This window comes from Ischnura elegans, chromosome 2 (genome assembly GCF_921293095.1).
Source record: "Ischnura elegans chromosome 2, ioIscEleg1.1, whole genome shotgun sequence".
NCBI classification, from domain to species: domain Eukaryota; kingdom Metazoa; phylum Arthropoda; class Insecta; order Odonata; family Coenagrionidae; genus Ischnura; species Ischnura elegans.
The window spans coordinates 54,913,361-54,939,839 of NC_060247.1; the positions used below are offsets into that span (position 1 = coordinate 54,913,361).

At 37.5% G+C, this 26,479-nt stretch overlaps 1 protein-coding gene across 2 annotated transcripts in view; it reads left to right on the forward strand.

The window, feature by feature from the left end:
- LOC124153752 (arylalkylamine N-acetyltransferase 1-like) overlaps nucleotides 1-26,479 on the forward strand; it is a 194,584-nt gene that overhangs the window by 119,783 nt on the left and 48,322 nt on the right. The window contains exon 3 of one of the 2 annotated variants that reach the window (XM_046527103.1): nucleotides 11,944-12,005. The exons of the other annotated variant lie outside the window; for it this stretch is intronic. The gene's annotated coding sequence lies outside the window, so the exon portion shown is untranslated. The remainder of the gene's footprint in view (nucleotides 1-11,943; nucleotides 12,006-26,479) is intronic. 2 annotated transcript variants of the gene reach the window in all.

Below are 26,479 nucleotides of genomic sequence, written 5' to 3' on the forward strand. Positions count from 1 at the left end.
TTAGGCTAAGTGCCTCAGTCCTCATGTGTCCCAATTTAACAAAATCTACTGCATCGTATAAAAAAAGATACTTTAAAGTCAGAAATGAATTTTAAATGCATGCTCCTAAAATACAAAATTAACAAGTCCTTTGTATTTCTTTCGGTGTAATCTGAAACCAAAAGACTGATTGAAAATAGGGTGCCTCGCCCAATGTAAAGGTAATACTGAAGGACTATAGTTTAAGCCTGGAAAAAAATGGAAGGGTGAAATTTTGCAAAAGTTTGCCTTAAATTTTAAGACAAAATTTGTGATGATGGCATATTTAGCCTAAAATTGTCATTGTATCTGAGTAATTTTTGCTTCGCGATAGACTTAAAGAATGTATTCCAAATGATAAATCCATGAAAAAATACATAAGGTTTTACTATATCAATTCCCTAGTTATTTTCGACTGTTTGGCAATTTCATGCTTCTTACAGATCACTATTTATGCGAGTTTAAAATTTGGGGCTGATTATCAAACTGATTGATTGGGGTAAAAGTTCTTTCTATAAAAATGACGAGAATCGTCACTGAGTCTAAGATCCCGTTAAGGGAGAACCAATTATCTTCATTTATAGACGAATAATTCATATCCCTTGAAACTTTCTAATTCTCACGTGACCTTCAATACTTCATCAAAATTACTCCCGGCCATTCTGCAATTTTCTCTCAATGGGCAGAGAACTTGTTTCATTTCTACAAGTAAGTGAATGAACGAAAAAAGAAATAATCGGAGAATATCTTCGAACCATGATCTATTGAAACCTACCAGTAGCGGAGCTGATTCATTAGACTATAATTGCCTAATCTAAATGCACAACACGGGGCCACGTTGGATTTATTCCCTTGAAATTATGGAAATCTCTGAGTTTTGGATTGTCTGGTTGCCTCGTAATTATTCTAACGGCTGCTATCGCTACTCACCATGTTTTCAAGCACTTTATGCAAGTTAGGGTTACTGAGTTTAAGGAAATGCTTGAAAGAAGTAGCAATTTTTTCGCCGTATAATCAGCTGAAGAGTGAGAGGGAAGATGTATTAGAGGAAATTCAGGATAACCTATGTAACCTCGACGGAAAGTTATGCTTAAAAGAACGATTTCCATACGGCAGAAAATTGACAATTATGATGGCAATAAATTTATAGCTCTATATTGACACGTAATGGTGGGGTCTCCTCCAAACCTATCAATCATAATAAGTGGCCTTTTCCAGTTTAGAGATACTTGAGGGTGACTTTGTGATGATTGAATTGGATTGTCCTCAATAGGCGTCTGAAACAATGAGACTTGTTTGCATGCAAGAATATGATGTATCGACCAGCGGTTAAATGTTGCAGAATTCTATCAGTATGCATATACTTGTTGGGAGTAAGAGCTCTCTTAGTTGACATGATGATGAGCAAGAAATATAGATATGAAAGAAATTCTAGTGGTTAGCACAATTGTGAACGTGTGAATTGGAAGTTGGCAATCTCTTTATATGCATGTATTCATTATGAAATACATTTGTCAGTACAAAAACTTAACTTATGATGAACATGAGAGTCTTGCCAATTGTATGTATATATAGATAATAATGTATGATTTTGCTCGATAATAGTTGGTTTCATATACTTCTTTCTCATCACGGAGCCAATATTTTGCTCTTTTGGGCTAGAAAAATGTTTCTCCTATCCTGAACTCAACACGGAGATTGGTTTTGAAACTTGAGGATTGATATCGGTCTAAGTTACTTGCGTGACAGTTCCATGCATTCGGGGTGGAATGGCCATTTGTTATGCTTCAGCCTCTTCGCATTATGAGGACTCATTCTCCTAATTCCTGTAATTCCCCTCGTCGGTTGATTTTTTCCTTGACATTAACGCCAAATGAAACTGCCAATGATATGCGGTTCATACCGGTATCCATTCAGACCAAATTGGAGAAATAGCAACCTCTAACTGAAGAAGTGTTCAGCGAAGTAGGATCTCTCATTTGAAGGCTACGACCTCGCCTTCTGGGGTTACGAGCGAATGTTTTTAATATTGAACTCAATATTTATTTATGCTTGACCAATTTCTACACCGTTGAGTATTTATCAAGGGCCTCAGAAGTCACTTTATATCCGGATCATTTTCCCATGCCTAAATTCCAAGAAGTTGAACGGCCTAGTGTTGAATTTCGACCTCTTCTGTGCCTGATTAGTAACGCCGCGAAACACATTTCGGAAATGGAATAAAATAAATTTTTAATATTATAAAATTTTGCATTCATTAGATACAATTAATCTAATTTTGCACCTGTGAAAAAATAAATGGCTTTAATAAATCTAAAAGCAGATTCAATATATTAATTTAAATGATTTGACGCCGGAAATGTTTTGGAGGGATCGGGTTGATGTGGTGTCTAGAGTGTTGGCTTCCCACCGGGTGGGCTCGGGTTCAAATCCCAGCGGTGACAGAGATTTTTCTGCGGCTGCCCGATCCCTGCTTGAGTGCCTTGTGGAGGACAGTTCAGGTGCAGTACTCCGTCCGTCAGGCTGAACGTTAAGGCGTGGCACCCGTGGCGCCTTTCGTTAGGAGAAGGCTAATGCCGACGCCGGGTTTCTCTCCACTTTTCCCTCAAGGCGCAAATGGCCTTAGCTGTCGGTCGCCTCCTCCAAATGCCTTACCGGAAAGTCTCAGCAATATTCGCATAGGACATATTTCTTTTACTAACTTCCCTGTGTAGCCAGATTTTGAAGCAAAAAAATCAATCTATAATCGATACTGTCTCCGGATTTGATCGTCAGATTAAACCAAATGAAATCCACCCGGGAACACACATATCATGTCAAGGTGTCAGGTCAAGGTGAACCTTATGTATAAGTACTAATGGGTTACAATAAATTTATTTATTCGGATTTTTAAATTTAAATTGAAATTAAAGGTGGATTTGTTAATAAGGTTAATTAATTAATTTTCTTGATTTTAGCTCTTAACTATGCGCACATCGCCCGGAAACTGTAACTCCTACTTGTCCTCTGGTTACGTTCGCCCATGGAGGAGCGAGAGGTCACCCTCGAGCTAATAACGCATACATTGCCTTCCCTCGAGGAAACCAATTCGGTCGCGGCTACTCGAACGCTTTTAGCGGAAACGAATCGGATACGATCTTCCTCAAGAGGCCACACGGAGGATGCGAGCTAACGTGGAAACGAGTGGCATATCAAGGAACATTTTCATGAATGCGTCTGGCGCGCATGCGCGTGACGAGGCGCGCCCACACTTCAATATGCAGTAGACACAGGGTGTGATGTTTGTCACGTAGAGACTTCCACCTGGTCGACACATCTTTCGCTGCGAAACACAATGATGTTACTACTCAAACTTTAACATTCGTAACCTTTGAAAATCATCATAAATTAAAGTTCTCATTACCTTCCATTCCAACCGATACTCCTATTTCCCTTCAGGCTTCATGTTGGATATTTCTGCTTCGGTATCTGTAGTCTCTAAAATTATATACGTAATTACAAGGTGTGAACAAAAAAAGACCGGACTGATTTTATTCTGCGCAAACCTTTCAACGGATCGAAACGAAGCATAGTGCGACATCTTGCGACACATCTAACGGCTAAAACGAGAGGTGTTGCGTTTGCTTACGTCAACTCGTTACTTAGCAGCATCCTGTTCGACGCCGCGTGCAACGGCAGCAATGAAGGAGCAGTGTCTGAGCGTAAAATTTTGTTTCAAACTTGTCAAAAGAGCTACGGAGACGTTTTGAATGATTCATTAAGGCTTTTTTGATGAAGTTATGAGTCGACGCAAGTGTTTTGAGGGGTAAAGTCGTTTTAAATCGGACATAACCTCGACAAATTAAGATATCGACAGACCCCAACCATATCAAATAAGTGAACGATTTGGTGCGGTAAAATCGCTGTTTAAATGCTAGAGAGGTAGCCGAAGAAGTGAACATTAGTTTTGGATACTGTCAGCCAATTTTAATTGACAATTTGGGCATGACGCGCATCTCATCAAAAATTTGCCCTTCATGATGGCGTTTCCACTACGATGGCGCGCAAGCTCACACGCTGATAGTGCCAGAGTTTTTCACCAAAACCATAACTTCTGTGATCCCGCAGTCAACCTACTATCTAGACTCTATTAGACTTATTTTTGTTTCCATAGAAAAAATAAACCTTGAAAGGGCACCGATTCGACTCTATCTCGGATATTAAAAATAATTGTACGGCGGACCTGAGGAGGATCCCTAAAGCGGCTTACCAGGCAGGGTCGATGAGCTGGAAGAAACGTTGGGAATGGTGTTTCGTCATCTAAGGCATGTACTTTGAGAGTGACAAGTTCGATTAAGCTCTATCCGTCGAAATAAATAAGTTATAAAATCAACTGATTTTTGGCGTTACTTGGTGGAACGATGAAATGTTCATGGTGAAACAAAACCCGGTACTGTTCCACAAACTTTTTATTATTAGTTGTCAGCTATTTTCGACGTCTATACCGTCATTATCAAGACTAACAAGACTATTGCGTCATTATCAAGACTAAATTAGCAGTTAGCCTGGATAATGACGGTAGGAATATAGGTACGTCAACATTAGTTGACGGCTAATAATAAAAAGTTTGTGGAACAGTTCTGGGTTTTGTTTCACCATGAACGTTATAAAATCAGTCCGGTCTTTTTTTTTATCACACCTTGTATATGTCTCCCTAATATCGGGTGTTATAAATTCATCAACAGAGACAAGAATCACGCAAGCAGCCATATTGGCCAGTTTCCAGCGTCGAAAGTTGAGAAGATTTCCACATCGGGCGACGTATCTCGCACGAAATCACGCGAAGGATTCCAGGCTTCTGATTGGCTGAAAGTCCCGCTTTCGCGTCTCTTCACGTGAAACGCGTCCATGAAAACGTACCTTCACTCGAGAAGACCAAGATGTGCGACGTGCAAGGCTCAAGAGGTTACGGCCGCCAGTGGGAGAAGGCCTTGCGGAGGAATTATGAGGTAAAAGGGCGAGAGAATCGGTGAGGAAGAGATATTAGATGCAGAGAGCAGTAATGAAGACTGACCGCGGAAACTTGGCAGAACCAGTCCTGAGCTTTTGAGATGCGATCCTGCCCTGGTAATACATATATCTAACAGTTTTACCCGCCCGCTCGGATTCAATGACTATCCTCGTAAGCAGGAGCATAAGGAGGACGTCTTCGGTGGCTAGTTCTTACGAGAGGCCATATTTCCATTTTGTTTGAAGGGTATCTTGCGTAAAGGAATTGTGATGAAATCGATCGATTCGGCGCTAACTCGGTGAAAATTCATGCTGAATGAAGATGCACAACCTTTTTGAGTTTTCACAGATTTGTTTTTGTGTTTGGTAGTAAGTGTTTCGACCAGTTCCATTCTCGAAAATGACGCCTTAGCGTCGAAACGCGTATTAGCAAGTAAAAAAATGTATGAACATTCACAAGGTTGTTTATCTTCATTCGAAATTATTGTGGTTTTCCAACTGATAGTTTAGTAGAACCTATAGCTATAACTGAAGCAGCATTTGTAAGGATTATTAATTTTCAAAGCTTAAGCATCAAATGAAAATACTAAGTACAGTTGGTGAGGCAAAAATAAATAAATTGTAATATATATCGAATGGTAAACTAAGAAAAACAGCATTTATTATGCCTGCTTATGTGTTTCTAATTAATTTTCAGATACCAAAACGCCATATAAGCGTCGAATTGATGCAGGAAAGCAGCCGGTTTGACGTAAAGAACTATGAGAATGCAGGAGTCAGGCGACAAATATACAAATAATCAAAAGTATCAGGAAAGATTACGCCAATAAATATCGAACAAGATATGTATATGGGATGCGATCAAGATTCAATATCAAGATAGACCAACTGCGGGAACTTGACAGAGCAAATCCTGGGGACTTGAGTTGCAGCCATTCCTTGATAATGTATCGAACAGTTTCACTCGCACGGATTAGATGACCATTCTCGCAGGCAGGCATGTAAAGATGACGTAAACGGTAGCTAATTCCCACACCAGGCTATCCTTTAATTTTGTTGGAAGGTCACCTTTTCCTGATAACGATGAAAAGACTTTCCGACTGATAAAGTCAGTTAAAACCCATTGCCATAATAAATGCTGCGAATGCATTCTTCGCTAATTTTCACAGAATAAACATCGAGATTCACAGCATACGAAATAATAATTTCCGGGAAATGATAAGCGATAGCTTTCTTCTTGAAACATAAACTATAGGATTTTCCGACTGATTAGATGAGTACAAACTCATAATCTAAATTGCTGCTATTTCCGCATCGCTCGTTGATTCTCCACGTCTGATTAACAGCTTCATGATTAATGTGGCTATTGAAAAATAAAATAATTGTGGTATTACAAGAATCAGGCGATAAAAATAGCCAAAAGTGTCCAATTAGGAAGGATTTCGCCAATATTATTCGATTAAAATTTATGCCCAAAGTAAATTTCATCCCCCACAGTAGGTATCTATTGTGAGCAGTAAACACTGTACCTATTGAACCTTGAATGGCCACGTAGTCTGAGTCTCAGTTAATGATTAATCCTATAATTATTCTGAATATATCACTTAATTTTGCACGTAGTCACGCGCAAGGGTACAAATTTGCACAAAGGGAATCCGCCGTGCATGCAGTCATTTGGGTTTGCCAGGATCCCGGCTAAGCCAACTGATTGCATTATTTATGCATGAAAGGATTTCAGTTTAAGTATTAAAAACTATGTGGTTTTAATAAGCTAAGTGGAAATATGATAAGCCAAGCTAATTGGAAATGTGAGAAAATCAAAAAGTAAATATTTTGTAATGAACAAAATGCAATGTGTACTGGTATTTGCATCAAGCTTTATCGAAAAAATTCATAAAACGTAACGGATACGATGGGCAAAAGTTCATCAAAAATTCGTATCTAAATCGTAGATTATAGAATGAAAAATATCAAATAAAACTTATCTACATTGAATAACACTCTCGTAAGACAAGATTCAAGTGAAGTATTACCAGGGACTTATTATTATTAAATATTACCGAGACTTTGTAACGGCGGTAATATTTTTCTCACTGATATTTAAATTCGAGGAAAGAAAAGAATCCTTCTTATAATTCCTCAGTACCATCAGTTAGCTATGTAAATTATTGGAGGCACTTTTATCAAGAGTAAAACTATTGGAAAATATTCCATCCGCTTTCAATCTAGCTTTCTGCAGAAAATACATCCGAGACTTTCCTGGAAGAGTTGGCAACCGTCGTACAAGTCAGATTGCTTTAAGACAGATACTTCTACAGAAAAAAAGGGAAAAAGAAAAGGAATGCAAAGAATAAGAGAGCGAAAGTTGAGCAAAAAACGAAATAAAGCTTACTGTGCACCGTAACTATTCTCGATAAAGGCCTTGAATGCTTCGGATCCAGTGAGTGAGACAGATTTTACGCACGTTGCGGAGGGAAGTTCGTCTTCGCTAATAAAATAAATGCACGAATGTTGTAAAAAGAATGTTTCACAATCATTGACGATATCCATGGGGATCAAGAACAAAATTTTAGTTCCCAGTGCATCGATAATTTAATCGTTATACTTCAACGTTTTCACTTTGCTTTGCTAGATTTATTTAACGACTTTAGCGTAATTTTCATGCAACTAACGTGATTTGACTTCATTTACGACCCTCTTTTTCTGATTCTAATTGCTGATAACATAGAAGTAGTGCAGTGAAGAGCCTCAGTTTTATTTTATAATGATTATCGTATAGCGAATATTTGATCAGCCTTTAAAAATCATAAAGACACATATATTCTAGTTCTAGATATCATTTCTCCCCATCATCAGGCTGTAGAGAGTAGGCCTTGATCAACATTTGGAAATACCTCAAATGAGGACCTCAGAAGCCAGGGGGAACATTTATACATACATATATATACGTATATACTTATCAGTGGTTCACCTGTATCCTTTTGTCACAAAAATATTGTGCACCCCACCAGCTATTTTCTGCTTTCATTCCCAAAATTATAAAAAAATGCACTAGTAATCCTTTGCTTCCAGCGCCGTCAAATATAAATTAATACTTCTGAGAAAATAATGAGGTAAAATAATCAGATTTCCAAAATGCCACAAGAGCCGGTATAAAAATTTGGATTATCAAATCCAAATAAAAGAAATTATTGCACGTAAAGTCTAATTATTTCGTCATTAGTCAATGATGTTTGTTAGAAGATTTTAATTTGAAATTTTTATGAAAATGGCGAGCACTTAGTATCTCGCATCAAGCTTCCTAACGCATAATAAGTTCAGGCGCGAACAGGGAGTAGCCGCTGTGCAATTGTATGATGAGGCACTTTAGTACATGTAGTCCACAATTCACCACTCACCTTACAGGTTCCGCATCGCGTGATTTCATCCTGTCATCTGTTAGCTCGGATTAATGTTTGCTGCGAAGTCTCCCTCAGGAGGGATCTCTCAACCGTGTGGATGTAGTGCCGTTTTAATTATCGCCTCGTTTAAGGGATTGCATCGCTCCAGTCCACGGTCGAAATGTTTATGCCCGGATGCCTCGAGGGGCAGCAAACAAGTGCGGAAATATGACTGCGAGCGATTTGACGCGAGCTGCCTTGTAAAATTAATTTATACCATTGAGAATGCGAAGCGTATTTTTTTCTGACCACATCGAAATCAACTCTGCATCGAAAGAAAAAACGTAAACGACAAGCACTTCAAATGATTCTCCTCATTTCAGATGTACACAGCACAATCTCAATCAATTTCCAAGTATAAGGAGATAATTGGCAGGGAAATGTGTAACATCACAGAAACGCTGATATTTTCCATATTCAGCTTATTACACCAACCTACCTCTCAATAAAATATTCATGCCTGGATAAATGCTGGACAAAATCCTTGAAATTGTGATGTTTTACTGAAAATTAAGGTCGATCAAACAGTAAACCTACTGTGGATTTGCATATCCTTCCTGCGGAATTTGCGATAATCGCAATGAATCGTTTCATTTGACTAGTCACCGGTAGCTAGCATGAATGAAAGATTTTCTGATAAAACATTTAAAAATAAATATAGAATACCCGTTAGAAAATAGTGAGTTAGTAGCCTTGGTCACTTTCAGGCACAAAAATATAACGAGCTCTTATTATTTAAAATATTATCTTGGGCGTAAGAAGGGGGGTAAAGAGGAAAGGCGATTGTGTCCCATTTTCTTTAGCTTTGTAAGTGAAAGAATTTTACTGGTACCTATATTTAATCATAAATCACCGAAGAGTCAGACAATGATTACACGTGTGCGTCTTGGCTCGCTACCCCGAAATTGTAAAGTCAGGTAGAGCCCTTTTAAGAAACACAGTTGAGAAAAATCTGAAAAAAGGGAGGAATCCCATAATATCGGGAAACCATAGTATGGTTTGATTGAGCAAAATAAGTCAATTGAAATTATTTTTATTTGTTAGCCTTAGTTTCAACGGAAACACAAGCGACATTTCCACCCGAAGAAAACAAGTGCGTGGTTATAATTGAAATCATGTCAATTCCATAAGCTTTTATTGCCTTTAACAGACCAATAACCGATTCCAGCATCAATCTATTTCGATGAAGCGAGTGCACAATATCCCTTAGGGTATGGCTAAAGGGACCGTTTTGTTTTTTTTTTGTGACCAATAATCAAAAATTTACGTCATCATGTGAACACTACTAAGCTGTATAGAGTAGGCCTTCGTCAGCATTTAGCTGAATCTAAGATGTGAAAAATTTACTTTAGCGAAAATACTGGGGTAAAAATTTCATATTTTAGATACACTTATATTGGGTTGTTTTATCTCTTAACCTCAGTTTTAACGTTGCTAAATATCTTGGAGTGTAGGTATTTACGTATTATATGAAAAACATTTGATCAACGCTTCGCTATACTTAAAATCTTCATCGTTTTTTTTTAAATTAACATGAATTATTTACGATACAGGTAAATGTGGACAAGTGTCTACTGTTTTTACCCTGTGAAGATAAAATTTCAAGATGATTACGTTCCTTTTAAACAGATAATTCATCGGGAAAAATAACTGGTTGAGAAGGAGTGATGAATCCTTTTAATGTCCTTCTCCTACCACAAACATTTGTCTTCAACAAGAGAATATTGTTTTATAATCAGATTTGTACTGCACACCCTTTCACTATCTAAAGCCAATGTCCAATTTTCCTTGTCCAGAGATTTATCTTCCGATTAAACTCCAACGGTGAACTTCATAGTCTTTTTATTTACATTTTATGACAGCACGAGGTTTTTTTCGCTAGAATTTACAATAATGTTCTTGCTCCACATGCAAAGCCGCGGGAAACCATGAAATGTTTCATCTATCTAGCATTTATCTTGGCATCTACAGATTTCGCCTTCAGGTACCTTGTTTGCGGATACTTTATTGTACCACTTGCATTTTCATTGGGTGTTTACGATGCGACCCACTTCTGGAATTCACTTCACCCGGGAAGCACGGCGGCATAAGAACGGCCATGTCTCTACAGTTTAATGGCGCAGCGCTAGCATAAAGTCTCTTTCTATCCGCCATAAATATTCACAATTCCCACTGTGTACGCTTTATATATTTTTCAGTTAGAGTTCCAGATATTTTATGCAAGAATGCTTTGATTAAGGCTTAAAAATATCAGCCAGTTTAATCATTACGTGTCGGAATAGATTGGTAATTCTAAAATATTTGCCAGGCTAACCTAAAGAATGGATACGATTATGACGTAGTAGTCGGCCTTTGCTTCCAGCATGACAAATTTCAACCCACAAATAACATTCAATGTCTAAGAAATATGTTTCCCTTAGTTCATATTTGATTTCCGTCATAGTTTCAGTGGATATTGGTTTCTTTTTAAGCCTTCGATCAAAAATGCATGTGAATATAATTAATTAAAGTCTTAGGCTCGCATTAAAAGTATGTTTCCAAGGTTTTTGCTATTAATTAGAGACTAGCAAGTATTAATTTCAACTTTATAACCAATGGCAATATCATTATTTATCTTATTTATAATCGTACAAATAAACCATACATACGTAAGTAGTGTGGTTACATCTAAAATGTATCTATGAAAGATATCCCATTAATATTTTTTTCTTTGGTAAGCTATTAGATCTATTTGATGAATTTTAATGGAAGGAATTAAAAATAACCTGATTTTGAATATAAAAGGGAAATAAATTACTCATTTCCCCAAAATCTGACCAATATGTGGCAAAAGCGGTTTTTTTGCTAATCACAAACGCAGCGTTATATTCCCATATTTACCAAAAGGTCCAAATAAAAACAAACCTTAATTCATGATCATTATCTTTGGTGCATATTAATGTTATAATTATGCACTAATTATGCACAATAATGAGAGTTGAAGTATGCATTTAATTCCTTTTTCGAGGCTTGGAAGGAAATCCAAGCCTCATGAATTTTTTATTGGAAGATTTCTTCCATGCCTAAATATGTAATCGTGTCAACAGTTTTCTGCACGTTTCTGTGCGCGCTTCAATCTGACTTCAGATTTGAACTCGTTCAAAGTAGCGCGATTGAAATCTCCGTCCATAAAAAAAAATCACCGCACTTCTCCTTTTCATTGATGCGGTCCTAGAATACCTACTGACAATTGCCATAGTTACAAGAGAATCGGACGGTAGCGGAACTTCTTAAAGTGGAATCCCCTATCTCAGTAATGTTCAGTCCCATCTTTCAGTAATAAAGAACACATCAATTTGTAAATGCTCGTCCCTACATACCCCATATCGTAAATTCTTTTTCACATTAATAAATGCTATCAAATGAAATGAAACAAGACGGTAGGGGTTTTTGCTTAACTATCGGTTTTCAGGCTAGAATTTTAATTATTAACTCGGCTATTTCTATCTCTTCACAGGAAACCCACAGGCCCCTTTCAGCGGAAGGCGGAGAAATTTAGGATCTTTGAAAAAATAACAGGTAAGAATGAATAAAATTTCACAATTTTTGAGAATAATTCAAGAAAAAGCATTTAAGTTATTGGAGAAAAACCTACTGAAAGAAGAGATATTGCAAATTACTCCTTGCAAATATATCAAAGTCAGGTTTAAGTCTATAAACATTCATTTTACATTTAAACTTATGCGAATATGAAACTCCGAAATAGTATTTTTTTCGCCAGCTAAAAAGTATGACGGATTTGCAGCATACATTTTTAAATCGTTCCGAATAAGTGCGTCAGGGAATGGCCTTTGAAAACGCAATCACCTACTAGGATATAAATGTAAGGCACCGTATCATTTAAAATCGGCAGGAATATTCCACAAAAAAGCATCTTAAAGTAGTCTTTTCTTCCACTGGCCTAGCAAGGAATAATAAAATCGGATTATACAAGGTATTTTCCCAATTAAAAAAACTGAATATTCTGCTCAGTTCCTTGTTTTTAATGCGTTATGAGAGCATTAATTCATTTCCAAAAACTTTACACCATCAGGTAAGCTATTACAAAAACAATTTATCAGCAGTTAATTTTACCCAGAATACGTGAGACAAGTAGACTACAGCATTTTAGAGGCTCCAGTATAACTAAATTGGTGTGCTTAGGAAATTTAATTTATGAGAGTGTAGAATATATAGAAGCTAAAGATTTCCCGGTAAACGAACTGGTTGGACTAAAAATGAAGTACATACAATGGATGGAACCGAACGACTACAAAACTCTACTTTCAATTTCATTCGGCTAAAGTATTTAGAAACCTGGGAGGGCGTGAATATGTAATCAAGAAATTGATCGATACAAGTTCATTTAGATATTTAACGGAAATTAAAGTATAGCGCATGAAATCGCAACCTGTGAGTTGACAAAAAAGATTCATGATGTTGATGGTGAATATTAAATTCACAAAAGAATCTCCAGAAATTGTATGTCTTTATTTTTTACAGGTAAGTATATATCAAGCTGAAAATACATGTATATGCATAAGACACTTTAGGTAGGTTGATAGATAACAATGGAAATAATCAAAATCTTAGGAAGAAAATAATTTTTCCCTAATTAAAATGCCTTCTTCGAGAAAACCTTACAAGGAAGAATAATAATTACATAGTAATTGAAAGGTGATAGGATGAACGTCCTCTTAATCACATGTGAAAAGCATAGCTCTACTGTAACAGCTAGCTATAGGCTGAAAAGCGTCGGCATAGCATACGTTTCTGAGGGTCCGTTTTCAATAACGACGTGAAATCGCATGAAATTGTTATAAGCTGAAAAAGATTTCTATTTCACGCTGTCATCAAAGTTATCTTACATCCTGTAACCACTATTTATACTGTGAACTTGAGTTTATTTTTAAAATGAAAAACGTGTTTGAGGAACCAGGATTATTAGAGCAACATAAGGAACCGTGAAATTTTATCATTTGAAATATTTAATCCATCATAACCTAATTTTGCTTCTAAGTAACATCAAAAATGTATGAATTTTCAGCTCTATTCGTGAAAGATTTAAACTACTTGTTCTTTTTCGCTGAAAATTTCGTGGTGAAATATATAGATACCACAAGAATTATGATTGAGTAGAAAATTTTCACATTGTTAATATGAGAAGTCTTGAAATTTAATTTATCCTAGAAGCAGCTCTTGGTTAGAAAAGGTTTCTAAGTTTTTTTATACATGCGTCAGAGATATCAGAATTATTGGATCAATTTATGCGAGACTATGACATGAAATATTTTGACTTGAACTGAGCCAAGTTTTTCTTTTATTTTGGCCTTGTTACTTTTTCTTCCGTTTTTATCCCAATACCAGGGAAAAAATTGATACCTTTTAGATATGAGGTCAAGAATATTGCACGTTAGAAGTGTGCGTAGGAGAAAATTGAGTGATCGCCTATATTTTCCATCTCCACCTCAATGACGCCCATGTAATTAATTGGAGGGAGGTGAACAATGTTGTTAAAGCCTGCCTCACAAAGGAGAAAATCAACATTCAACAATAGACTTTTTACTTTGGCTCCAAAGCAATGGAATTAGGAATTCATGCCTTCGGGCCATTTCGATAGCAGTTTAAACGTTGAATACCTGCCTTGAGAGGTGACGTGAAAGATAGCCCAAGTCTATCGAGGATCTTCGTTCAATTGCTAGGTGCGAAATTGCTTGAAATAGTTCTGACCTCTGAGGACATGAGCTAGCAAAATTTATCACCCACGAACTTGCTCACTGCCAACTGAATGATTTACTACTTATAGAAACAAAGGTAACAGAAAATATGCCACTTACATAAGGATAGGCTTTAAGAAATTTACTTAAATATTAAAGAAGATATGTAGTTTTTGAACTGTCAGCACAGCCACATGACCCTTAGTTATATATTAAAAGGAGAACATGCAATTCCAATATGCATTTTCAAAGCACTTCATAACATGCTTAGTACTTGCTAGTAAGGACCATATATTGCAATACATTGCGTGATTAATTAATTAATCCCTAGCTAAATTATCATAGGATGGTAACCGAGGTAACGACCTTCAAAAAAAATGAAGTTAGGCCCCTCGAATTGGAAAACAATTATTTTTGAGTATTCGAAGAGTTTTGCCAATGAGAGGCGTCCAGAGTAGGGTAGGGAGATGTAGCTTGCACCGCATGGAGAGAAACCAACATAAAAAACTACTGTCTATTACAGTGTGTCACTCGCTCGACGTGATTATTTTTTTAAGATTTTCCAGAGCAAGACAGGGAGAATTGTGGCTGAAAGATAGAAAAACACTTATCTTCTCCGTTAGTCACAAAACAACTCGTATCAATGTGTTTGGGGCATAGTAAATCCCCCAGAAGATTATATATATTATAATAGCTACAGTAATAGATAAATATTAAATGTTAACTTTTATATTTGTACAATTTTTTTTCTACAAAGGACTGTGTGCGATCTTGTTATTTTAACTGGAGGAATTCAAAAATATGCATGGAGTAAGTCAACATGCGGGGCACCATGAGTTATCGAGTATAGGAATAATCCCTTCAACATCATTGCCTCCAGAGGTGTCCTGCCTTCTTCAGGAGCCGAAATGTAGTCATTGGCGAGTTGTTAGAACAGGGCAAATATACTGGAATGGTTCACACCGGTCCAAAAGAGCAATTTGAATGCAATGAATGAACATTTAATTTCAATAGCTGTTGATTTAATAAATTGAATAGATAATACAAAAAAATCATCTCCATTCCATTTTTTTCGTTTGTTAAAAAATATAAATCAGTATCAGTTGTCATCTACTTGAAAAGGTCGCCACATGATATCAGAGATATTAGAATCGCATCGATACCCGATATGATCGACATTAAGCAAAGAAAAGGGAAAACCATGCCAATATTGGCTTAACTGGAGCAGAGAGTTAGTTAAAAAAAGTTCCATTACCCTTTTCGGGGCAGGGTCATGAAGAACCTCTGTGATTCACGGCCATGCAGAAGTTGTTGCAATCAAAGGGCGAATGAAAAATGCAGACATTTCATATCTCTATAAACATCAGCCACAAACCGTTAGTGAACGTGATCTATGGTCACCTCAGAAACTTGAAAAATTTGAGATAAATATCAAGCTGAAAACTTGTCAATCATTAGCAAATTCCCAAACCATTCCACTATCATATACAATCAAATGTCTATCCTAATTCGTTATGGAATAATTAAGCAAAATGGAACCAAGTCACCACCAGTAAAAAGAATCAATCATGTAATTTTATTTTCTCGGTACCGCCGTTCGCGATAGTAAAACAATCACTCCAATACTACATTACTTTTAAAATCGTCCTTAGTGGACTGAAAATTTAGGATTTTGTGACAAGATATTTAAATCAGTCTCCCATTGAAGTGAGAATAGCTAAGAATAGAAGGATGAAAAAAATCTCTCCTGCGATTCTTACGCGGCAGATGTTTTCTTACCGCAAACATATAAAGCAAAATACCATAAGTAAGGAAGTTATTAATGGCTTTAGAATTTTTTTAGCTCTAAAAAAGACGTAGCTGATGAAAATAAATATTTCCACGACATCAATTTGTATTTTTTCCTGGAATATTTTAAAGCGTTCTACTTACTTCTATATATTCTGCCATTTTCACGCGGAATAAGACGGTGTCATTGAAATCAGGGACAAAATGGGTATACTCTTGGGGTGTGGCACAAAATTAGCATGAAATAAATTACTTACCAACAGCTTTCAGGTGGTAGCATTTAAATTTGAAACAATTTGAAACCAGTCACACTGAAAAAAAAACATTTACATGGCATTTTCATATCCGCAACTGAGATCAAATTTCCGCCCTTTTGCCTTTAAAATATTAACATTGTAGCTATGGCACCTTTAGTTAAAGTTAAAATCGTGGAGTCCACCTCAATTAGGTCCATGGTGTGGGATACTTCAAACCATTTGACAAACGAAATGTATGGTCAATGACCATCGGTCTCCTCAAAAGCGTGAATAGCTTGAGATAAATACCAAGCTGAAACTTAGAATAAGGGGCGGTCTGGGGCTATTATAGGCCTCAGCTGGGGTTCAGGATGGAGCCCTTCTGAGGGATTCGGAGGTCCTACCTCGGGAAATTTTTGGACATTCCATGCCCGAAAATGGATTTTGACGCACTTTTGGCTCTTAAAAACCAGATAAAAGTTATGAAAAGTAGAAATTTCTTACGAAAAAATACTATGAAAAGTGAGAAATTCACAGCTCATAAAATCCAATAACATGTTATGGTTTTACTATCTATTTAGTCTTCTTCTTCTTCCCTCCAGGATTAGGCTACTAAGCCTGTTCCGGCTCCACATTACCATCTTTTCCTAGGTCTTCCTATATTTCTCTTGCCAAATGGTTGATATTGCAATGCTTGTTTTGGAATTCGAAGTAAATGTTATCTATTTTGTGTCATAAATAAATACACTAATGAAAACGGCGAATTTTATAATTGCAAAAGAAACTTTGGTTAAAATAATCTGAGTCTTTTCTTTATGCCTTTCATACACGCTTCACGATAGACGCGAGCGTTGTGGAGGTCCTCTATGAAGTGGGGGCCCTCGGCAGTCGCTGACCAGCCGACCTGGCCAGACCGCCCCTGCTTATAATCATTACTATCAAATTAATTAACTTCCCTCTATCTTGTACACTCAAATGTCTATCTTTCTTCATAAGCGTAACATTGAGGAAAAGGTTTTACACCTACGCCTGCGGATTAAAAGCAGAAGTCCTTTGACAGCTACACTCTCGTTAGCATTGCCTTCCCTTTCGCCTCATCCATCATATCATACTAGCAGATTCAAGACCCTGACCCGCGTAGCACTTGAATGGGTTAAAAAAATACCACCGTTCATCATAATTCTCACGTCTCTCCGCCTGTTTCAACTAACCCTAAGCCTTCAACGGATCTCATACTTCCAAGAGCGTGATCGATCTCTAACCTTTGCGTCCTGAGTGGATGACTTAGCGCAGAATGAAACAATATATATATCTCTGTTTTCTTGAGCCTATTTTTTCTATCCTCTACCAAATGCGCTTAGGCGAAGTTACTCAGGAAAAAAAACTATTCACACCATCAAGGATACCGAGATCATTTAGTCAAGGTGAAATCTACATTTAATGCAACTTCATTGATTCTAATTTAGGTTAAAGAAAATTGTAGAAAAATCATGACAAGTGCGGTTCTGAAGGAAACGTGGCTAATGACGGAAACGCACGTTGTTTTGGGGCGGAGAGCAGCTGAATAATCAATGATCATGTTGAAATGAAAGATTAGACTCCTCAAGACTTTATCGATAGATGTATATCGATACCTTTTCCGCCATAATGACGGAGAAAATTACCAACATTATACGAGTGGCATTGGAAGAGAGCTTCTAATGCTTCGCTCAAACTTGATAGACGTCATTAAATTCAACGAAGATCGCCAAAGTCCACCAATCGTATGATCAGTGATTAGGGCGGCGCTTGAGTCAATTTGAATTTCCAATCATGCGATTCACCTCGGCATCCATGCTTTAGCAGACTTTGCGGTTTGACTACAGGAAGATTTCCCCATCTGACCCGATTCCAGCAGCAGTCCAGCCAATAATATTTTCCTGATAAATTTCAGTGTCCTCTCGATGCATGCATGTCCTCAGCATGCGCTCATGTTCTTCATGTTAACCGGCTACTTTACATGATTAATGACTCCAAGTGCTATCTCTGGAGACCTTACATTTGATTTAATAGGGTGGTTTCCTATTATTTTTTATTACCTAAATCAGAAGATTATTACTCCTGGAGTACGCATTTCATGCTTATAGATTTTTAAAAGACGATTTCTATTTTCGCGATTAAATGAAAAGTAAAAATTTTCAAGCGCGCGAAAACACGACGTCTAAGTATGAATGCTGGGAAAAGCCAGTGTGATGTCATTCTGGTTCCTCCTTCTGCTGTGTGAGGCCGCCTAAAGTGCGAGGCCTTGAGCGCCGCTACAATGCACGCTGCTAGCAGGTAGCAGAGTACCCTGCTAGCAGGCAGCGCTTGGTTTAAATAAGGATTATTAGTACCTATCCTATCAAACTAAGGAAACTTTCCGACCTTAAGCGATTTTAAAAGGTGATTATTAAGAGATGTTTCCCTGAGTTCTGTGCCTCATGCATGCATTGGTAATCTCAGACGATGTAAAACTCCTGACTACTCGTATAGCATCTAGGTCCTTATGACGTCACGTGGAGTGGCAACGCATGGGCGCCAATCTGGCCCTTTTTTTAAATGAGGTTAAAATTGACGATTGACATTCGTCTAAACTGGGATTTCTAACACCAAATAATTTGTATATTATGAATACAATAATGGTGGGTAACGAATCGCAATCAATGCCTTTCATTTTCTTTGATGAAGGAAACTACCCTATCCTCAATGTGCCTACCTTCGTTTTAAAACATTACGTGCTGCCGTAATCAGCATGAAAATATTGATAAAAGTGGTAAATCAAGCACAGCTGCGGTTTACTTTCATGGAAAATTTCCAACTCTCGAGGAGAAATATCACTGTACCTATACATCTTATCTGTATTTTCATGTCTGGAAGTAGCGAGAAAAGTGTTGAACTATATTCAGAGAATATTTTCCCACCAAGTTAGTCAATATTTCTCGACAAATAATAAGCTTTTTTGGCATGGTCCGAATATCGATACTTGAACTAACGCTCAAAAATCGCCCACCGAATCAAATCCACTCATCTAGTAGACCTTGTATTACTAGATGAGCGGATTTGATTCGGTGGGCGATTGTTGAGCGTTTGCGCAGTGGAGGTATCGATATGGGAATTATTTTTGTAGTTTTTTTCTCCATCATTAAACGCAACTTTCAATAAATATGTAAGTGATGTAACTTACTCTACCTATAACGCGTTAAATAGATGTTACGTCCGGGAGAAATAAATATTACACATTACATACCATTATTACTGCATCGATGTACCTACTTCTAAGATTCTGAGGTGATATAGCTGAAGTACTAGCAAAAAGGTTTGTTGAAACGTTAAAAACAATCAATACAAAATAGATTTAGTCGAAATTTAGAGTGATTGGCAACACGAAGCCTTTTATGAAAATTCCATCTATTGGCATAGTTGAGTACTTAATAAGATTTTTAAAGTACCTTGACTGTAGTATATGACTCTAAAGAAAATAATCACAACCGTGAGAAGAGCCCCATGGTAAATCTACAAGTTAGCAAATAGATAGAGTCGCTTTTCATCTGGAATTGAAAAGATCGAAAGATTGAGATAAAAAGGCAGCAATAGATTTGATACGAAGGTAATGAGAATGAGGTTAACGAAAGTCTTTTATCGATATTCCAATCAATCTTTAATTAAAAAATGCACATTGAAATCTCAAGGTTCGAATAAAAAAGGCAGCAATTACGATTCCAGAGCTACAGAATAAAATAAAAGAAAATAAATATGTTTCTGAAAACCACCTTCTGAACTTTGATGAGGATGGGTAGCATTAACCGGCTTCGCAGTGAAAATTGCAAAGAAAATACATTAGTATTTATCGATTTAGTATTCAGGTAAATTAAGTCACGTATTAACACGATTTGCGGATTAAAACAAAATAATTCATAAGCAATTTCTTTAAATAGATACGCTAAAATAAGGCAAAAAAATTAGGTTTTCGAGGAGACGAAAAATTCCTCACTAGTACACTTGGCACTGCGGTACGAGCATCGGTAAAGAAGCCCAATGCTACCAAAAATACTGACCTATAGTAAGAAATTCTCTTTCTATAGACTGGAGAGTGATTGAATGATGTTGACCAATAGGCTTGCGGAAACCTAGCAGATTTGAAGCGGGGAAATTAAATAAATAAGTAGCTTATTCAGCCAAATTAATTTCTCAGATACGGAATATAGGATATAAAATGAAAGAATCGACTTCAGAAAAATGCTAGTAAAAATGCAAAAGTAGAAGCAAAAATTTACGAGGAAAGTAATTTAGCGATTGTTGGCAAATCAACACATTTATTTTTAAATTTGAATGAATACCATCTCGACAAAAACATTGTGATAGTAAAAAAATAAAAACATAACATCGATCTATATGCATAAATTAAAGAATTATTTGCCAAAACTAGAGTGAAAATTCTCACAAAAAACAAGGAAAGTGCTTAGCAGACATTTCACAAGTCACACGGCATCGCGGAATAAATGACGGAATTATGAAAATTATGATAAAATACCACAAAGAGCAGGGGAGGAATCAGGTGAACACTAAATCTCCAGCTACCTTCATGGGAAATCATGTTTTCTCCCCACACAGGCTCTAAGATCGTTCGATAAGCTTTATTCAATGAAAAAATTGATCATATAGCTAGGGCGAGTCAAGGCCTTATCTAAGGAGACATTATTTAGGGCAACTTATAAACGCAGAAAGACATTTGGCAAACAACTCAAATCATATTTTTCATGCAGAAAAATTTGAAATGGCAGCGAAAAGAGAACACTGTTTGCATTTGGTGTGAATATAATCGCAGAAGGATGGATGAACATGTGTGCATAAACATTAAAATAAAGGACTTAGTGGAGGCTACTGCAAGTGACAGTTGAATTTTTGTCTCATATGAGTGGTTATAAATTCAAACAGAGTTTTTAAAATTTCAGTTGAAAAAGATGAGGTTAAAGGTAAGTAAAAGGACGTCAGAAGATTATAGCGTATGGTGTAATAGAGGGTATGAGCTACAAGATATGCATGTAACGGAAATATTACTATTTTTAATGAAATAGCCGTATATATTTCAACAATTAAAAGGAGAGTATCCTGCAATGACAATTAACATTTGCAATAAGCAGCCTTCTAATTAACTTTTTCAGACACATTCATGGTCATTAAAACTGCAAAAATTGTTGGTTGGGACTGGTGGCGTTTACAACATCACCAGTCTTTGTCCAGGACAGGTACCGGCACTAGTCCGAGATGTTCACTAAACTCCTCCACGGGCATTATAGGAAATGATTGTCCTGATACTTGTTTCGCGACTGAGTTCACTGTCCACCGCAGATATGGTTGGATTTTTCGCGAAACGCGGGAAGAAGTGTGCTTTAATGCGTACAGTTTCAAAATGCGCTCAATTCAATCAATAATGTACTTTTATAGGTAAAAAAAATTAGGTCATTACGTTGTCTTAAATTCATCTGATGTGAATGTGAATGCCACAGTATCACAGAGTTCTTCAAATATCTTGAATTTTTTAGTCATGTGTACCAAAATTGATTTCCCTATGCGACGTTCTTCATTGTAATAAATGCCACATCTGACATCTAGAATCCCTCAATGTATATGAAATCACTATGGAAGCACTAGCTATTGCTAAAAGTGCTGCCTCTTCCATGTTTACTCGGAATAAATGCAATGAAAATTCGGAAAATTGTTTTCTGAACTTTTTAAGAAAAAAATCAATGAAAATTGATTCAGTGAACATAGTGGCAGTGTAGAGCGGGCCTAACGCCATCAATCCATCATTGACAGAAAACTTTCTTGGGTGATCATAGCATACAATCTGTTCGCTTCGCCAGAACATATTGCCCTCAGGAAACGAGAAAACGCTTATTAAGCCACTCTAGGAGCTAATGAATTCAAGTATATCGCTCTATGATCGACTGACCTCGACTAATGCATAAACGCCAAATCGGTCGTCATTGCTAAAATTCAATTCTTCGATGAAAAATCGAAAGAGAGTCGATTGGTTGATCTTGGTTCTCATTAAATTTCACCAACAGAAAACTGAGTAGAATAATAAATTAATTTGGACATCGATCGACGATGACGGCGATATCGCATTAAGCAGCTGTCGGTTCTTATTATCGTCACACTGGACAAAGCTATCCGCACCGGCTATCATCAGGGCATTTTCCCTTAGATCTTGCAAGCTATAGTTACTAGCTAAAGTTCTGCACGCCCAAGAACACAATAACGACTGAGATCAGCAATCTGTCGTGGTAATTGCCGGTAATAACAGAAGAGGTCGAGGTTACGTAACCCGCAAGCTAGCTTAGAAGAAAGGCTTATAAAGAGGTGGATATTTCTTGGCACTTGGGGTCCTGTGGAGTAATGCAAACAATGGAGTGAGAAAACTAGTATCGGCAGGAAAATCTTCGGTCAACGTGAAATTTTCTGGGTTCTCCCACTGGGCGAATTTTGTACTCCATCTAAGTCGGAATTCAAGCGAGTAACTCGACCACGAGGTGAGTAAAACTTGCCTGCGAATAAGATTTTTCTTCGGGTGAGTAACTCCATCTCCTCATACGCAGATGGAGTTACTCACCCAGTGAGAGACGATAGAAAACTTCGCGAAATTGATTTCCCGGGAAATGATTAGATCTCTCTTATTCTCAGGCAAGGGACTTTAAACTATTTATTTAGCCTAATCTTGTTCACGATCGGCTACTTTTTCAAAAAGTCGCCAAATGCATTACATAGTTTGATAAAAGTTTCCATGCTTGTGCTTTGTATCAAGCAGAATGGATTAGCTACATTTTTTATGGAAGACGATCACGGTTGATTTTCCTCACGCGGATATGGAAAGGAAACTCTCCCTCAATGGCCTATGGCCCGTGAGTGACCCTAAATGAGGTGCTGGTCATTCACATTTCTGGTTTCTTCAGATTGCATCACTATGTTTGCCATTAAATTACAAACATTTTAAATACCCAAACTATCCCTTTTCATCGAAAATTTATTTTCAGTTTTTTAGTTAATAGTACGAGTACTGTTACTTACAATTAGTGACTTAGTTTTCACGAATTAAGTCGTAATATTAACAAGGATCATCACTGTTTAAGTGCCTCTATTAATTTTAATGTCAATATAAATCTGCAAACGAACGTAAAACCGAGAACCGAAGAGTGAGAAATACTATTAGGTGGTTCAAGGTAGAAAAGTTGATAGAGAGTCTTGTCGTCAGCGTAAACGAGAAATAAATGAATTAGAAGATGTAGATGATGGCATGTACATACGTTTAATCCAGTCCATAAGCCATTCCATGGCTTCTTTCCAAACTCGGTATACGCTGTATAGGGGCTCACCCTAAAAACAAGGAATGCCTGAGAACTCATAAAACAAAATGACGTCACAGCTCTGAAAATATGGTCGACTGGTGTTTCAGCGCATCATTAATCTTGCAAATTTTTATAATTAATATCTCACTTAAAAATCTATTCTCTGACTCGGAATTTAGCCTAATTGAGGTTTAAATGTTTTTAAGATCACTTAAAGTTCACGTACTCTATTGCGGAAAGAATAGTGACGCGGTTGTTGAGGAACGAGAAACGGAATGTGGAAGGAAGCTACCAGATGCTCTCTGGAGGGTTTCATGACAGATGACGAATGTGGTGCACCATCGAATTATGACCTTCAGATCGATTGCTGACGAATCCAATTTGTGGAAATTCATTGTAATGAGATGCAAAACAGCTGTAGAAATAAGATAAATAACAGCTGTAGTTAGGAGACAGCTTTTGATAATAACGTGTAAACGGTGAAACCGGTTAAGCGAATAAAATAGTGTGGATAATTACTACAGTTGTTTGTATGTTATACAAATGACCTTGTTTTGTGATGTAAATATTTTGATGGATAATGAATTTCTTCCGATGAATCTTTGGGTATAAATGCAGTTAAAGGAGCCACTACCGACGAAAAGCTCACCGCCATCTTAAATCACGGGCTGAATGGACTCGGCCCTCACCTTCTTGTCTCCTTCATGAAAGACGAAGCATAGTAGTAAGACTCGCCTCATACCCGCATTCGCGAGGGCATTTCAAAGTAATTAACACGACGTATCTAATGGTTGCAACAAAATGGCTTTTAATTGCATTCTTCCATGTTATATCGAGCAATAAGGAGACAGAATACCGAATTACACAACTCCTTGAAGATTAAACGCTCATACCGAGACCAAGACTCGTGCGCACCCCATCATAAAATTCAGTGAGCTGTTCGAATTTCCTACCCTGATAAGAAAAAAATTTTCCTTTTCTACTATAAGTAATAAAATAAACAAATAAAAGGCCCACCCTTCGGTCTCAAGAGGGTTTGTTGCTTTCCGAGGCGGAGGTGTGGTTCGGCTCTGCAGCATAGCCAATTTGGCGGGAAGTGGACACTTTATTTATAAAGAAATATTTTCGGCTCCTGGGAGGTAAGTTTTTTGTATTCAGGACTGTACCAATACCAAGTAATGAATGAAGACAAAAACATTAAAATCAAATGAAAACGGGTCAAAACTAAAAAAATCACGAAATTCGCTTGAATGCGACTGATGGCTTAGCAGTCAAAGAAAGGGTCTCCTAAGATGGCCGTAAAATATGGCACTAATTGTCAAACCAATAACCAGGAAACTCTCCAAAGGTATTTAACGGGAATATTACTTCCTTGCCAGGGACTACCGTAGCCGCATACGCACCAACTGAATGGAAACCATAGCGAGACTGCAGGGACCTCGCTAAGGTAACCTTGCGTCCTTCGTAGAGCTGATGGGACCCCGTTAAGGATGCCAGGTTATTACTACAATCACACTTCTGTAGGTTTCCATTCGATTGGTGCGTATAAGGCTGTGGTAGTCCCTGGCGACAAAGTAATATTTCCGTAAACCGCCAACCGTCTTCTAGTTTTTGGTTTAACGAGTGGTGCCAAATTTTACGGCGATTGCAGACCTTGTCTTTAAAGGCCTGGTTACACGATACATCAAAACGCACGGTTAATGTCTTAACTTATGAACGCGAGAATGAAAACCAAAATGCACCGTGTAACGACACAACTTGTGCGAATGCATGCACAGAAAATAGAACCTGTTCTAATTTGGTTCATGCATTCGTACATGTTCCGTTCCAGTTCACCAAAATCGTTCAAGCAAACGTACATTAACTCGTACGTGTTAATGTACCGTGTAGCCACGCCTTAAAAGTTAATCTATAGAGGCCGTGGAGCCCATTTTCCTTTATTTGCGACTGGCAGCATAAAAAGTTAGTCCTCTTCCCACACGATGTAAACTAGACACTAATAAAATTTTATTTCCATTCCCCAAAACTACAATTCTTTGTAAAATCACTTTTTATTGATTCATAACCGAACGGATATACGCAAAGGTACTGCTGACGCATATAAAATATGATTAAACAAAGATAAGAGAACGATTTCTCTTGATGTGAAAACAAGTATGGTATTTGGAGGAGGCGACCGACAGCTGAGGTCATTTGCGCCATGAGGGAAGGGTATGGACGGAAGGGTGGAGAGAAACCCGGCATCAGCATTCGGCTGCTCTTAACGAAAGGCGCCAAGGGAACCACGGCTTGACGTCCCGTCCGACGGACGGAGTGATGCGCTTGAAATGTCCTCCACACAACATTCAAGCAGGGATCGGGCAGTCTCTGAATATTCTCTGCCACATCCGGGATTTGAACCCGTGCCAATGGGATGGGAAGCCAAAATTCTAGCCACCACACCAACCCGATCCCCTCTGTTAAAACAATCCATATGCATACCAATGACATCATGACAATTCACGGAGTTGTGGCAAATGTAGAGAATAAGACTAATGCTTGAAAGGCACCATTTTATCGGACCGTTTATTAAAAACATCCATAAATCACAATTACGGAATGGTGAATAGGAACATTATGCCGATTTAGTGAGTTCACGGATCCTTCATACTGGCATTTAAAGAGAATAATCGAGGTTCAACAAAAGGAATTTCTTTGTTTCACACATAAATCAGAAAAGGGAAAGTACTGGATTGACCGTTAAGTCGATTGCTAATCGCGATTGACGTTCGTGTCCATTAAGTCCACCAACATTCACCGCATTTGCATAGACCGGTATGCTGTTCGTTAGTATAGTGTACTAATAATCCTTGATCAAATAGCATAAATATCACATTTTGGTGAAAAACACAAGCGACCAACGCCTCTAG